This window comes from Chiloscyllium plagiosum, chromosome 18, assembly GCF_004010195.1.
Source record: "Chiloscyllium plagiosum isolate BGI_BamShark_2017 chromosome 18, ASM401019v2, whole genome shotgun sequence".
Classification (NCBI taxonomy): domain Eukaryota; kingdom Metazoa; phylum Chordata; class Chondrichthyes; order Orectolobiformes; family Hemiscylliidae; genus Chiloscyllium; species Chiloscyllium plagiosum.
In genome coordinates, this window is record NC_057727.1 from 26,636,986 (window position 1) to 26,649,242 (window position 12,257).

A 12,257-nucleotide genomic window follows, 5' to 3' on the forward strand; every position below is an offset into this window, starting at 1 on the left:
AGCACAGTACAGGCCCTTCGGCCCTCGATGTTGCGCTGCCCTGTAATACTAATCTGAAGCCCATCCCACCTACACTATTCCATGAATGTCCATTTGCCTGTCCAATGCCGACTTAAATGCACTTAAACTTGGCGAATCTACTACCGTTGCAGGCAAAGCATTCCATAACCTTACTACTCTCTGAGTAATGAAACTACCTCTGACATCTATCTTATACTCATCTCACCTCACTTTAAAGTTGTGTCCCCTCATGTTTGCCGTTCCCATACTTGGAAAAAGGCTTTCCCTGTCCACCCTATCTAACCCTCTGATTATCTTGTATGTCTCTATTAAGTCACCTCTCAACCTTCTTCTAACAAGAACAGCCTCAAGGCCCTCAGCCTTTCCTTGTAAGACATTCCTTCCATACCAGGCAACATCCTAGTACCCTTTCCAAAGCTTCCACATCCTTCTTATAATGCAGTGACCAGAACTGTACACAAAACTCCAAATGTGGCCCAAGTTTTGTACAGCTGCAGCATAACCTCCTGGTTCCGGAACTCAATCCCTCTATTAATAAAGGCCAAAACACTGTATGCCTTCTTAACAACCCTGTCAATCTGGGTGGCAACTTTCAGGGATCTGTGTACATGGACACCGTCCAAAGTGCATCACCTCACACTTGTCCACATTAAACTCCATTTGCCACCTCTCAGCCCAGCTCTGCATCCTATCTATGTCTCTCTGCAACCCACTACATCCTTCGTCACTATCCACAACTCCAAATATGGGTGGAGGATATGGGTGGAACTAAGAAATAAGAAAGGGATGATCACCTTATTGGGATTATAGTGCCTCCCAACTCCTCCCCCCAATTGTCAATAGGAAGTTGAGAAGCAAATATGCAAGGAGCTCTCAGTTATCTATAAAAAAAATTGGGTTTTAATGGTAGTTTAATTTAAATAAATGCGAGGTGCTCTATTTTGGAAAATCAAATCAGAGCAGCACTTATACACTTAATGGTAAGGTGTTAGGGAGTGTTGCTGAACAAAGAGACCTTGGAGTGTAGGCTCATAGCTCCTCGAAAGTAGAATCACAGGTAGAAAGGATAGCGAAGGCGGCATTTGGTATGTTGTCCTTTATTGGTCAGAGTATGGAGTATAGGAGTCGAGAGGTCATGTTGTGGCTGTACAGGACATTGGTTAGGCCATTTTTTGAATATTGCATGTAATTCTGGTCTCCTTCCTATCGGAAGGATGTTGTGCAACTTGAAAGGGTTCAGAAAAGACTTACAAGGATTTGCCAGGGAGAGGTTGAATAGGCTGAGGCTGTTTGCCCTGGACCGTTGGACACTGACGGATGACCTTATAGAGGTTTATAAAATCATGAGCAGCATGGATAGGATAAATAGACCAAGTCTTTTCCCTAGTGTTGGGTAGTCCAGAACTAGAGGGCATAGGTTTAGGGTGAGAGGGGCAAGATATAAAAGGGACCTGAGGGACAACTTTTTCCATGCAGAGAGTGGTATGTGTATGGAATGAGCTGCCAGAGGAAGTGGTGGAGGCTGGTGCAATTGCAGGATTTAAAAGGCATCTGGATGGGTATATAAATAGGAAAGATTTATAGGGATATGGGCCAAGTGTTGGCAAATGGGACTAGTTTAGGTTGGGATATCTGGTCAGCATAGACGCGTTGGACCGAAGGGTCTGTTTCTGTGCTGTACATCTCTATGACTCTATAGTAGTGGATTTTAACTTTCCAAACATACACTGGGACTGCCATAGTTTTAAGGGCTTGGATGGAGAGGAATTTGTTAAGTGTGTACAAGAAAATGTTCTTATTCCAAATGTGAATGTACCTAGAGAAGGAACAAAACTTGACCTTCTGTTGGGAAATAAGGCCGGTCAAGCGACTGAAGTGTCAGTGGAGGAGCACTTTTGAGCAAGTGATCCTAATTCTAATAATTTTATAATAGTTATGGAAAAGGAGTTAAACTGGAGTAAGGCCAATTTTGATAGCATTAGGTGGGAACTTTCAAAAGTTGATTGGGGGAGGCTATTTGCAGGTAAAGGGACAGTTGAAAAGTGGGAGGCCTACAACAATGAAATAACTAGAGTTCAAAAATTGTATATTCCTGTTAATGCAAAGGGCAAGGCCGGTAGGTATAGAGAATGTTGTATGACTAGAAAAATTGAAGCTCTGATCAAGACAAAAGGAGGTGGTATATGTCAAGTACAGGTAGCAGAGATCAAGTGAATCCCTCATGGAATATAAGGGCAGTAGGAGTATATTGAAGAACGAAATCAGGAGAGCAAAAAGGGACATGAGACAGCTTTGGCAAATAGGTTAAAGGGGAATCCAAAGAGATTCTACAAGTACATTAAGGAAAAAAGATTAACTCGGGAGATAATAGGGCCCCTTAAAGATCAACGAGGAGATAAGATACTAAAGAATATTTCACATCAGTACTTACTGTGTCTGGAACAAGCTGCCAGAGGTAGAGGTGGAGGCAGGTACAATGACAACATTTAAAAGGCATCTAGATGGGTACTTGGTAAGAAAGGTTTAGAGGAATATGGGCCTAAAACTGGCAATGGGACTAGATTAGTTTAGGATATCTGGTCAGTGTGGGCAAGTTAGACCGGATCGTCTATTTCCATGCTGTATAACTCTATGACTACAAATGCTGTTGGGCTAATTATATTGCCTGTTCCATCAAGGAAAGGTGCAAAGCACAGGGTAAAAAAATAGTGTGATGTCATGCATGTTTATTTTAGCCATTCCTTAAGACTTCTAAGTATTAAATGAGCTGGTTGAGAAAATGGGCCAACAGCACAAAATTGCCAAACTCCTTAAACAGCTCACAAGGATGAATATGTGGGAAATGGAAATATGACCAAACAAAATAGGCAAAAATATGACAATTTCGTGCTGACTCCATGAGGTAGCTGAACAGAAAGAAGTGAAAAAGTATGAAAGCGTGGTGGTGGCATCCCAATAATAGCGATGCTTGTGTTAAACTTTCAAAGCTAATAAGCATTTGCCAAAAAAATGCCTTATCGATACTTTTATGCTGAATTCATCCACACTTCTAGTCTCCATGATGGTAAATACCTACTTGCCAGAATTACATGCTTATACTTCATAAAATTTAACTTCTACAAAATTTAGTCACTGATAGCCTGGCCTGTACTCAGCATAAAAATCAAAGAACATAAGACATAAGCCCTCCTATTGCACTAGCATTCAATGAAATCATGCTGATCTTCTGCTCCAACACTATTTTTCTGCAATGTCCCTGTATTTTGGCAATTTGGAACTACAATATTCTAATCTTAAACAATAGCATCAGAAACAGAAGTAGGAATTGGCCATTGGCACACTTGCTTCCTCATTCAATATGACTACAGTTGATCTAAACACTGCTTTAGCTTCACTTTCTTGGTTTTCCCTCCAAACTATCGACTCCCTTGTCAGTCAAAAATCTGTGTAACTCAGCCCTGAACATATGCATTACCCAACTTCCATTCCTATCTGTACAAAAAAAATTCCAAAGGTTAAATGACTAAGACATTTCTCTCCATCTCAGGGGAGGGGGTATATATCCTCTCAGCATTAAATATCCCATCAAGACTCCTCAGAATCTTGCAGGTGCCAAAATTACTACCTCTCATACTCAGTGGACTTTAGAAGAATAAGTCCCACTTGCTCAGCCTTTCCTCATCAGCAATCTCTTCATAAGAGAACACAGCCAGAGAACAGTGTCTAAACTGCTGCATTCCAAGTCCTGCCTTCCTTAAAAGACAAAAACTGGAAATAATTAATACATTGCGATCTCATCAAAGCTCTGTACAACTGAATCAAGACTTCCTTACTTTTACTCTTCATTCCAATTGCAAAAAAAAGGACAAGATGTTTTTGTGTTCCTAATTGCTTCATACATGCTAACTTTTTGAGTCGTACAGATCAGTACTCAGATCCTTCTGTGCTACAGTATCGTGCAGACTCTCCTAATTTAAATGATACTGTTTTTCTATTCTTTCTACCAAAGTGAGCAATCTCCCACATCACACTCCATCTACCAAATTTTTGCAACTCACTTAATCTATCTACATTCCTTTGAAGACTCTTTGTATTCTCCTCATAACTTGCTTTCCTACCTACATTTGAAAATTTGGCTTTAATATTATCTGTCCCTTCATTCAAATCACTAACATAGTTCATGCCTCAACCCTGATCCTTGTGCACTTATTACACAATTTGCCAACATGAAAATATCTATTTATCTTAACTCTGTTGCCTGTTAGCTAGCCAAATCACGACTCATGCTAATATGTCACACCCAATCTTATGAGCCATCATCTTGCATGATAACCTTGTGTGTGTAACCTTATTTCATGCCCTACAGAAATCCAAACACAACAATGGTTCCACTTTAACAATCCTGCTCATCACATCCTCAAAGAGCTCTAATAATGTATCAAACACACACCCTTTCATTAAACCATTTGATTCTGCCCGGTTGCATTATGATTTTCTATAAATCCTGATATGACCTCCTTAATAATTGATTCTGATCTTTTCCATATGGCAGTTGTTAGACTAATTATCCTAAAGTATCCTGCTTTCTTGAGCAGTCATAGAGTCACAGAAATACACAGCATAGAAACAGGCCCTTCAGTCCAACTCGTCCATGTCAACCAAATAACCTAAATTAATCTTGTCCTATTTCTTTACATGATTAGCAAAGATAACTGTAATCTTGACTATTTTCTAAATCTCTACCTGCTAAAAGCTGTCAGAGAAGAAGAAAGGAAGGTCAAATTTGAAATGGAGGATAGAAATGAGATGAATCGTAAAATTATTCATCATACTCCTAGAATGTGTTGAGATGTTTTATTGGAGTAAATGAGTAGATTGCCTCATGTGGAAAGTCTTGTTACATTTACAATTTTCACTCTACGGGGCTGTTCCAGAATCTCAGGAATTACAGAAGATTCCAACCAATACATTCAGTACCTCTTCAATCACTTCCTCTGGGACCCAGAATGCAGGCCATCAGGTTTAAGGGACTTCCAGTCTGTAGTCCAATTATATTTCCTAGTACTCCTCATCCAGAGTTTTCTACAATTTGACTGTTTGAAATTCCTCTCTCCTTTTTGGCCCTGTTTCTCTACAATGTTTGGGGTGCTTTTTGAGTCTACTCCTGGTAAATACTGGTTCAAAGCCTGCCATTCCTCCCCTGTTCCTCCGCAGTTGTTAAATTATTATTATTCATAATTTATCCAATATCACTTGGTTGTATTCTCAGGTGGGCCAAATTCTCTGTTTTTCATTCTTCTTTCACTTGTTTTTAATGTTTTTACAATCTCCTGCCCTGCTTTTCTGTATACACCTTTCTTTTTCAATTTAATTCCATCTTTAATTTCTTTAGTTAGCCATGGATACTGCATCTTTCTTGTGGAGCCTTCTTTTCTCAATGGAATATATTTTGGTTTGAAATAATATAGAAGCATACTTGGAAAAATAGAAGATAGGAGCAGGCCATTCAATATGATCATGACTCAATACCCTCATCCCACTCTCTCACATATCCCTTGATCTGTTTAGTCGCAAGAGCTATATCTATCTTCTTCATGAAAACGAAACCGAGTAAAGGAAATATGAAATGCGTCTTTAATGTCTGTCATTGCTTTTCTATAATCTTGCATTTTAACCTTTTTATCCCATTTTACTTTAACCAATCATGTCTTTGCAACACTGTCCCTTCCTATATTTAATTTAAAAAGTTTGAACCGAATTTCTAATCAACAAACCTTTTTTTATAACTTAATGGGAAATGCTATCATGTTGCAATCAGTCTTAGCTAGAGGATTCTTTGCTCTGAGGTAATTTGTTAATCTTATGTCAGTATCAGGTCCACATTAGTCTGTTCCCTGGTCAGTTCTGGAACATATTGCTCAAAGGAACTGTCCTGAATACCCTATGAATGCATCCTCTGGCTGCAGCACCTGGGATTTGCTAGTATGCCTTGTGATCTGCACTGACAATATCAGAAATGTTTGATGCTCAAGGAATGTCTGTTCCGAGTTGATGAGCTGGAGTCTAAGAATTGAACATTGCAATGAATCAGGAAGAGTAAAATTACAGTGACGTTTTCTTCTAAGAGACCACCACATTCCTCATGATAACTTTTAAAGTTATGGACTGGTAGGTATGACTGTAAGAGAGGCAGTTATTTGCATCCAAAAAGCGTATCAATAAGGAGTCTTAGCCTTGCAACTGTTCAACAGTTTTCAGGTTCTTACACCTTGAAAGACAGAGAGAAAAGAGAATGCACAAAGGATGAGCAAGCTGACCCCTGCACTGTGGTTCGAGGTCATTCATCAGGGAATGCAAAAAGAAATGTAGGAGTAGTAAGAAAAAGTATAGGTAGGGGGATAAGACACTGTTTTCCACAGACAAAGAGTGCAAGTCCTGAAGCCTGTGTTACCTGACTGGTGCCCAGGAAAAGGACATCTTGTCAGAGCTGCAAAGGAACAGTCAGTGGGAGGGGAAAGATCCAGTTGTCATAAGCCAAAGAATGCGGAGGGACTAAAAGATATTCTGCTGAGTAGTAGGAACAGCTATGAACTAATTTAAAAAGCAAAACAAAATAAATGATCATCAGATTTACAATCCGAACCACAAGCAAATTGACATAAGGTAAATAATATCAGTGTTGAATAAATAGCTCGAAGATCGCATTGGAAAAATGGGTTTCAATTCATGGGGCATTGACACCTGTACTAGAAAAGGATCAGTACTATCAGAACAGCTTTCACCTGAACCACTGGCAAATCATAAAACTAGAACTTTAGACAATAATGGGAGAGGGTTGTGAAAGTAAGGGGAGATGGGCAGCAATAAATGTTGGCCAGCCAGTGGCGGCCACAGGCGAATAAAGAAAAGTATTTGAAAAGAAAGTAAAGGCAATAGCATGGTAGTGGCACAGGTAAACTTGACCAATGTCACAGGAAAGGATCAGATCATATGAACATAATACACAGGAAATAAAGGCAGAGTAAGTTGAAATAGTAAAAACACAAAATTAAAAGGCTAGTTATTAAAAGTCACAAAGCGTTTGTAACAGGTTTGATGAATGCATAGCACAAATAGAATTTAATGATTGTAGGCATTAAACTGAAGTGTCTGAAATCTTCCAAACAACAAACATTAGTCAAGTCACCAATTTTTTTCAGTTAGCAGCAGATCAGGTTAAAGTAAACCCAACAAGCAAAATAATGTACAGAAACATACTAAAGATCATCGTGAAGACTCACATTGCAATGAAAACTATTAGGTCAACCTGCTCTTGCAGGATATCTCATTATGCAAGTATGAACATGTTCCTGCAATGGTTTCTTATTTCGATAGGTGGCACTATATGAGAAACTTCAGGTATCACTGTGTCCTCCATCTTATAAAATAGATAAGGTTTCAAAAACGTATTTGTACTCAATTTCAAATTCTGGTTGCTAGATGACTCTTGGATCTTGTTTTTTTGTTTCTTCTAAACATGCTTCATGTTCTTTCATATGCTAGCTTTTATGTTTTTAATTGATTTTAGCTTATCGATAGTCCATGAATGTCAATCTAAATTGTCTTAATTCCAGCAAAAGAGGTTAGATAATAGTTCAAAATTGCTTCGAGTGAATCCTGATCAGAAACCCTGAAAAATAAATAATCATCTAACGACCTCTTTAAATGCTTTAATTGAACCTACCTCCACCATAACTACCTGCTGTGTTAAAAGTTTATTTCTCACATTTCCTCCTTTTGCACATTATTTCAAATCTGTATCATCTCATTTTTGATCCTTTTAATGCGCAGTAACTACTTCTCCCTGTGTACTTTCTCCAAACACCTCAAGATTTTAAAAATTTGTTTTTGTCTTTTGTTTCCTGTCCTCAGACGATTTTGTATCCATTTATTCAATGAGTTTATAAAGGTTTCTCATGTGTTACGTGGGATGGTATCAAATGCCTATTGTAAATCCATGTACACCATATAAATAACATTACCCTCATCAACACTGTCACCTTTTCAAAAAAAAACTCCTATTTCTTTTAAAATGTGCTTTACCTTAAAACAAAATCAGAGCTAAGTCTTCCTAATTAATCTTCATTTTTCCATCCGACTATCAATTCCGTGATGAATAATTGTTCCAAGTGGTTTTCCCACCACTAAGGTTAAATTAAACCAATATACTAACTTCATCCTCCCTATGTCTTTCACTCACAGTCACAAACAGAAACCGGAAAATATAAGGTTATGCAATGGGAAATGTACAAGGGAAAGGAACTCTGAAATAGTGTGACAAAGCAAACTGAGAAACATATAGCAACAAATTTACAGAAAACAACCTAAACACCAATGTTAAGCAAAACTATAATTTTCAGACACAACATTTTTGTAACTAACTCAAAATTCTCTTCCTAAATAAAGACTAACACTACAGCAGAAAACCTATCAAAACTAACTATTACCTCTGCATCTGAATGAGAATGCGCAGAAATTTCCTCCAATCAAAAATATTCAGAAGACTGAAGCCATTTTCTTTGATCTCCACCACAATCTCCATCCCTCTTTCTGGTAATTTTCTGAGGATGCACCAATCCAGTTACAACCTTGATATTACACTTAAGCATCTGACTACATATCTGGAATTCCTTACTATTGTACATGACCAAAAGGATTAACTGACAATACAAGACAAACGCTAACTGTCATAATACATAAAAACTGTCATGATACATAAAAACTGTCAACCAGTGTGTTTGAAAGTGTTTGGTTAGAGTTATTCAAGTGCTAAGTTCCATGGAGCTAGCAGTATGTATACCTACTTGTATGTCTAACCTGATGTCTCAAAAGATTATCACAAACTCAGATGCAATGTAACTAGCTATTAAGTACACAGAACATAGAGGAGGAGTAGGCCATTCAGCCCCTTGAGCCTGCGCTGCCATTCAGTAAGATCATGGCTGATCTGTGGCCGAACTCCATATATCTGACTTGGGTCCATTTCGCTTGATATCCTTGATTCATAAAAAAGTCCATTTCAGATTTAAATTTAATAATTGAATTAACATCAACCACTGCTTGAGGGAGAGAGTTCCAAACCTCCACTATTCTTTGCATGTAGAAGTATTTCTAACATCTCTCCTGAACGATCTGGTCCAAATTTGTAAACCTCTAAGATTTTTAATCCGTGAAAATAGTTTATCTTCATAAACCCTGTCATTCCCTATTAATATCCTGAAGACCTCGTTTAGACTACCCATTAATCTTCTAAATTCAAGAGACTAAAGGCTTGATTTGTCTAATCTCTCAATTTAACCCCAGAAGCCTAGGCATCATCCTTGTAAATCTGCATTGAAGTGAATGTAGGTCCAAAACATCCTTCCTAAGGTGTGGTGCCCAGATCTGCTCAGAGTATTCTAACTGGGGTCGAACTAGGGTTTTGATAACTATGGTATAATGTTGGCATCCCAATATTCTTGGCCTTGAGATATGATGGCCAGCATTCTATTAAGTTTCTTGCCTATTTTCTGCACCTGACAGTGGCATTTTAAAGAGCTACGCACCCGAATGCCCAAATTTCATACAGACACCACATTGCGTCTTGTAAACAAAAAAATCCTGATCTATCCTTTTTTGGTCCAAAATGGAAAAAAAGCTCACTTGCTTACATTAAACTCCATCTGCCTAACCAATCAATATCCTGTTGTAATTTTTGCTGTCATTAACACTATCTACACAATGCTGCCCAATTTTATCTCATCAGCAAATTTAGATATTTGACATTTTATGCTATCATCCAAATCATTAATGGATATTATGAATAATTGAGGCCCCACAGATCCATGCAGGACACCACTAGTCACATCCTGCCAATCTGAATACTTCCCCATTATTCCAACTTGCTGTTTCCTGCCACTCAACCAATTTCCTATCCATGTCAGTAATTTGCCGTTAATTCCGTGGGCTGTCACCTTAGCTAACAGTCTCTTGTGTGTGACTTTATCAAAAGCCTTCTGAAAGTCCATATAAACAACATCCATCAACATATACAATGCAGACAGTGGCACAGATTTTGTCCCACACAGCACTTTCATAAACCTCACGTTCTCCCGACTCGTTCCCCTCCTCCTTGTAGATGCCCATGAAAAGGGTACTTTCTTGTCATTTTTCCTGATATCTCTATATCTGACTCCATTTCCATTTTTATTTAGAAATACTCCTATGAAATGCCGTGAGACACTTTGCATTGCTAACAGCATTTATAAATGCAACTTATTAATACATCTATACTCTGCTCAGCAGTGCATTAGTAATAATTACATGAAGAAGTATGTATCAATCTATTAATATCGTATGCAAAGCATTCAAGCAACTCAGCTAAGGAAGGATATACTTGGCATAATGGAAGTGCAGTCAAGGTTCACCAGCCTGAATCCTAGAATTGTGCGACTGTTCTCGAGAGAAGACTGAGGAGACTGGGCCTGTATTCACTGGAGATTAGAAGAATGAAAGGCAATCTCATAGAAACTTACAAAATTCTTAAATGGATAAATAGTTTCACACAGAAAGGAGGTATCCCTGCACTGTAGGAGAAACTTTAACACTCAGATTGTGGTAAATCTTTGGAATTCTCCACCTTAGAGAATTGTGACGCTCAATCACCAATTAAGTTTAAGACAGAGATTGATAGATTTCTAGTTTTTGATGACATCAAGGGATATAAAGATAGTACAATGTGGCACAAATGTGGAATGGTGGTTCAGGTTCAAGGGACTAAATGACCTACTCCTGCTGCTATGTTTTTCAAGAAGTTAACTTCTGCTACCTCTGGCTCAATTATCAACCATGCACAAATCCTCTTTCCCACAGATAAGACTTGACTCCGACTCAGCATACAACATATGAAAAGGTCAATTAGTGCACGATTATTTTTAAATGATTATTACGACCAAGGAGGAAGAATTGGATTGAACCACCTGGGAAGTCCACAGTGACTTATATTATTTCTAACACATTATAGCTCTCTCTAATTAAAATGTGCTTAATAATTTCAACTGGAACACTAAAGAGCCAATTAAAGTTTTCTTGAGTGAAAGAAAGAATACTTGTTATTTGCAAATCTAAAGAAAAATAATAAAGACACATCAAGAATAAAACCTCTGTGAAATCATGTGGGCCTGCACACCAGTACAAAGCTAAAAGTGATAGTGTCAAGTATAAAGGCAGATATAGAAATATATAGTTTAAGCGTTTAGGATGCCCAAGAAGAACAAAGATTTAAACTGAGACAATGTTTGGTGAATTAGTGTCTTAAACCTCAGCAGTACTGAACTTGAAGTTAACCTTGGAGTTCTCAGTGTTCTGTTATTTCTTTTAATTAGTGCCACCACCAGGCACTTTTTCTTTTGAGAAACAGACTTCACAGACTATGTTCCATACTGTATCCTTAGTTTCAACTTTCCTCTCTTTCAAAAGCAGGTTCTTGAAATACAAATAAATTTTTAGTATTCTATTTGCAGAAGTTATGTTTTAGGTTTGTTAACTGTAGATGACATTCTATTTCCAACATGTAAAAGCTCTCAAACAGGTACATCTGCAATCTGTGGCAAAGCCTACGTGACATAATGGGCCACAAAATGAAGCAGAACAGAATAACAGAGAAAAATACATCCTTCCCTGATGCTATCAATGATTTTTATGCTTGGTTCAACCAAGTGATCAGTGAAATTGAGTCACCTGCCCCGTCAGCCTCGGAAATACCTGCTCCCTCAGTCACCGCTGCAGATGTCAGATCAGCCTTCTTGATAGAGAATCCATGGAAAGCAATTGACCCAGGTGAAGTCCCCAACTGTGTGCTCAAATCCTGTGTGGACCAGCTGGCACGAGTATTCACTGACATATTTAACCTCATCTTGCTACAATTTGAAGTCCCCATCTGCTTCAAGAAGACAACTATCATCCCAGAACCAAAGAAAACACATGCAACTTACCTCAATGACAACCACCCAGTGGCTCTGACCTCCACAATTATGAGGTGCTTCAAAAGACTGGTCATGATTCATGGATCAGTGGTGCTGGAAGAGCACAGCAATTCAGGCAGCATCCGAGGACAGGCAAAATCGACGTTTCGGGCAAAAGCCCTTCATCAGGAATAAAGGCAGAGAGCCTGAAGCGTGGAGAGATAAGCTAGAGGAGGGGGGGGGTGGGGAGAGAGT

General features: G+C 38.5%; 1 protein-coding gene across 6 annotated transcripts in view; it reads right to left on the reverse strand.

Annotated features, from left to right (window-relative positions):
- The window catches only part of ptpdc1a (protein tyrosine phosphatase domain containing 1a), a 146,209-nt gene that overhangs the window by 70,432 nt on the left and 63,520 nt on the right, over positions 1 to 12,257 (reverse strand). The gene's annotated exons all lie outside the window — the stretch shown is intronic.